Here is a 5000-nt window from a genome sequence, read left to right as displayed (position 1 = left end):
TACCGCATGCGATGGGAAAAAAAAAAAAAAAAAAAATTTTTTTTCATCGGGCTTACCCGCGGCTGAGAAGGTACGTGGTCGACGTTGATAGCGGGGCTACCGCATGCGATGGGAAAAAAAAAAAAAAAAAAAAAAAATTTTTTCATCGGGCTTACCCGCGGCTGAGAAGGTACGTGGTCGACGTTGATAGCGGGGCTACCGCATGCGATGGGAAAAAAAAAAAAAAAAAAAATTTTTTCATCGGGCTTACCCGCGGCTGAGAAGGTACGTGGTCGACGTTGATAGCGGGGCTACCGCATGCGATGGGGAAAAAAAAAAAAAAAAAAAAATTTTTTCATCGGGCTTACCCGCGGCTGAGAAGGTACGTGGTCGACGTTGATAGCGGGGCTACCGCATGCGATGGGGAAAAAAAAAAAAAAAAAAAAATTTTTTCATCGGGCTTACCCGCGGCTGAGAAGGTACGTGGTCGACGTTGATAGCGGGGCTACCGCATGCGATGGGGAAAAAAAAAAAAAAAAAAAATTTTTTTCATCGGGCTTACCCGCGGCTGAGAAGGTACGTGGTCGACGTTGATAGCGGGGCTACCGCATGCGATGGGGAAAAAAAAAAAAAAAAAAAAATTTTTTCATCGGGCTTACCCGCGGCTGAGAAGGTACGTGGTCGACGTTGATAGCGGGGCTACCGCATGCGATGGGGAAAAAAAAAAAAAAAAAAAAATTTTTTCATCGGGCTTACCCGCGGCTGAGAAGGTACGTGGTCGACGTTGATAGCGGGGCTACCGCATGCGATGGGGGAAAAAAAAAAAAAAAAAAAATTTTTTTCATCGGGCTTACCCGCGGCTGAGAAGGTACGTGGTCGACGTTGATAGCGGGGCTACCGCATGCGATGGGATGGGAAATTTTTTTTTTTTTTTTTTTTTTTTTTTTTTCATCGGGCTTACCCGCGGCTGAGAAGGTACGTGGTCGACCCGATAGCGAGCTACCGCGGGTAAAGGGACGTGGACGGCCGTGCTAGCGGGCTACCGCGGGTATCGGTGTACGTGGTCGACCCGATAGCGGGCTACCGCGGGTAAAGGGACGTGGACGGCCTGGCTAGCGGGCTACCGCGGGTGTCGGTGTACGTGGTCGACCCGATAGCGGGCTACCGCTGGTAAAGGGACGTGGACGGCCTGGCTAGCGGGCTACCGCGGGTGTCAGTGTACGTGGTCGACCCGATACTGGGCTACCGCTGGTAAAGGGACGTGGACGGCCGTGCTAGCGGGCTACCGCGGGTATCGGTGTACGTGGTCGACCCGATAGCGGGCTACCGCGGGTAAAGGGACGTGGACGGCCTGGCTAGCGGGCTACCGCGGGTGTCGGTGTACGTGGTCGACCCGATAGCGGGCTACCGCTGGTAAAGGGACGTGGACGGCCTGGCTAGCGGGCTACCGCGGGTGTCAGTGTACGTGGTCGACCCGATAGCGAGCTACCGCGGGTAAAGGGACGTGGACGGCCGTGCTAGCGGGCTACCGCGGGTATCGGTGTACGTGGTCGACCCGATAGCGGGCTACCGCGGGTAAAGGGACGTGGACGGCCTGGCTAGCGGGCTACCGCGGGTGTCGGTGTACGTGGTCGACCCGATAGCGGGCTACCGCTGGTAAAGGGACGTGGACGGCCTGGCTAGCGGGCTACCGCGGGTGTCAGTGTACGTGGTCGACCCGATACTGGGCTACCGCTGGTAAAGGGACGTGGACGGCCGTGCTAGCGGGCTACCGCGGGTATCGGTGTACGTGGTCGACCCGATAGCGGGCTACCGCGGGTAAAGGGACGTGGACGGCCTGGCTAGCGGGCTACCGCGGGTGTCGGTGTACGTGGTCGACCCGATAGCGGGCTACCGCTGGTAAAGGGACGTGGACGGCCTGGCTAGCGGGCTACCGCGGGTGTCAGTGTACGTGGTCGACCCGATAGCGAGCTACCGCGGGTAAAGGGACGTGGACGGCCGTGCTAGCGGGCTACCGCGGGTATCGGTGTACGTGGTCGACCCGATAGCGGGCTACCGCGGGTAAAGGGACGTGGACGGCCTGGCTAGCGGGCTACCGCGGGTGTCGGTGTACGTGGTCGACCCGATAGCGGGCTACCGCTGGTAAAGGGACGTGGACGGCCTGGCTAGCGGGCTACCGCGGGTGTCAGTGTACGTGGTCGACCCGATACTGGGCTACCGCTGGTAAAGGGACGTGGACGGCCGTGCTAGCGGGCTACCGCGGGTATCGGTGTACGTGGTCGACCCGATAGCGGGCTACCGCGGGTAAAGGGACGTGGACGGCCTGGCTAGCGGGCTACCGCGGGTGTCAGTGTACGTGGTCGACCCGATAGCGGGCTACCGCTGGTAAAGGGACGTGAACGGCCTGGCTAGCGGGCTACCGCGGGTGTCAGTGTACGTGGTCGTCCCCAACCCGCGGTCGGTTAAGGCATGGAAAACAAAAATTAACAAGTCCCGCTTACGTCCTGACATTCGCGAAACCAGGTTAACGTATCGAGGAATACCATGCTTATGTCCATATGGTCCTGACATTCGCGAAACCAGGTTAACGTATCGAGGAATACCATGCTTATGTCCATATGGTCCTGACATTCGCGAAACCAGGTTAACGTATCGAGGAATACCATGCTTATGTCCATATGGTCCTGACACTCGCGAAACCAGGCTAACGTATCGAGGAATACCATGCTTATGTCCATATGGACCTGACATTCGCGAACGAAACCAGGCTAACGTATCGAGGACTAAGGACAGCTCGGGTCCTGACACGGACTGGTTAGGGTTAGGGTTAGGGTTAGGGTTAGGGTTAGGGTTAGGGTTAGGGTTAGGGTTAGGGTTAGGGTTAGGGTTAGGGTTAGGGTTAGGGTTAGGGTTAGGGTTAGGGTTAGGGTTAGGGTTAGGGTTAGGGTTAGGGTTAGGGTTAGGGTTAGGGTTAGGGTTAGGGTTAGGGTTAGGGTTAGGGTTAGGGTTAGGGTTAGGGTTAGGGTTAGGGTTAGGGTTAGGGTTTTAGTTAGGGTTAGGGTTAGGGTTAGGGTTAGGGTTAGGGTTAGGGTTAGGGTTAGGGTTAGGGTTAGGGTTAGGGACGTGCATCGTCAAGAGGCGGCTTAGGGTTAGGGTGTACGATGCCTGCCTTTGTTACGTTACGTTACATGAAATGTGATCGTTTCATCGAGAGACCTGCTGTACTATTCTAACGTGCGGCTTCCCGATGAAAATTTCACCCTCGTAAAAAAGTTTTACCGAGGGTATAGTTTGAAGGCTTCGATGGGTCGAGAGACCCGCGGTAGCCTGCCTGCGTCTAACGTGCGGCTTACCGATGAAAATTTCACCCTTGTAAAATTTTTTTTACCGAGGGTATAGTTTGACGGCCTCGATGGTCGAGAGACCCGCGGTAGCCTGTCCGCATCTAACGTGCGGGCTTCCCGATGAACATTTCAGCCTTGTAAAAATTTTTTACCGAGGGTACAGTTAGACGGCTTCGATGGTCGAGAGACCGCGGTATAGCCTGCCTGCGTCTAACGTGCGGCTTCCCGATGAACATTTCAGCCTTGTGAATTTTTTTACCGAGGGTACAGTTAGACGGCTTCGATGGTCGAGAGACCCGCGGTAGCCTGCCTCGTCTAACGTGCGGCTTCCGATGAACATTTCAGCCTTGTGAATTTTTTTTACCGAGGGTACAGTCAGACGGCTTCGATGGTCGAGAGACCCGCGGTAGCCTGCCTCGTCTAACGTGCGGCTTCCCGATGAACATTTCAGCCTTGTACATTTTTTTTTACCGAGGGTACAGTTAGACGGCTTCGATCGATGGTCGAGAGACCCGCGGTAGCCTGCCTCGTCTAACGTGCGGCTTCCCGATGAACATTTCAGCCTTGTACATTTTTTTTACCGAGGGTACAGTTAGACGGCTTCGATCGATGGTCGAGAGACCCGCGGTAGCCTGCCTCGTCTAACGTGCGGCTTCCCGATGAACATGTCAGCCTTGTAAATTTTTTTTTTACCGAGGGTACAGTTAGACGGCCTCGATGGTCGAGAGATCCGCGGTAGCCTGTCCGCGTCTAACGTGCGGCTTCCCGATGAATATCTCAGCCTTGTCAATTTTTTTTACCGAGGGTACAGTTAGACGGCCTCGATGGTCGAGAGACCCGCGGTTAGCTTGCCTGCGTCTAACGTACGGCTTCCCGATGGAAATTTCAGCCTTGTAAATTTTTTTTTACCGAGGGGGATAGTTAGACGGCCTCGATGGTCGAGAGACCCGCGGTAGCCTGCCTCGTCTAACGTGCGGCTTCCCGATGAACATTTCAGCCTTGTACATTTTTTTTTACCGAGGGTACAGTTAGACGGCCTCGATGGTCGAGAGATCCGCGGTAGCCTGTCCGCGTCTAACGTGCGGCTTCCCGATGAACATTTCACCCTTGTAAAAAATTTTACCGAGGGTAAAGTCCAGACGGCCTCGATGGTCGAGAGACCCGCGGTAGCCTGCCTCGTCTAACGTGCGGCTTCCCGATGAACATGTCAGCCTTGTAAATTTTTTTTTACCGAGGGTACAGTTAGACGGCCTCGATGGTCGAGAGATCCGCGGTAGCCTGTCCTCGTCTAACGTGCGGCCTTCCCGATGAACATTTCAGCCTGGTAAAAAAATTCTACCGAGGGTACAGTTAGACGGCCTCGATGGTCGAGAGACCCGCAGTAGCTTGCCTGCGTCTAACGTGCGGCTTCCCGATGAACATTTTCAGCCTTGTAAATTTTTTTTTACCGAGGGTATATTTAGACGGCCTCGATGGTCGAGAGACCCGCGGTAGCCTGCCTCGTCTAACGTGCGGCTTCCCGATGAATATTTCAGCCTTGTCAATTTTTTTTACCGAGGGTACAGTTAGACGGCCTCGATGGTCGAGAGACCCGCGGTAGCTTGCCTGCGTCTAACGTACGGCTTCCCGATGGAAATTTCAGCCTTGTAAATTTTTTTACCGAGGGGATAGTTAGAC

This window comes from Mytilus trossulus, unplaced genomic scaffold (genome assembly GCF_036588685.1).
Source record: "Mytilus trossulus isolate FHL-02 unplaced genomic scaffold, PNRI_Mtr1.1.1.hap1 h1tg000917l__unscaffolded, whole genome shotgun sequence".
Taxonomy (NCBI): Eukaryota; Metazoa; Mollusca; class Bivalvia; order Mytilida; family Mytilidae; genus Mytilus; species Mytilus trossulus.
Note: the sequence above shows the minus strand (reverse complement) of the source record.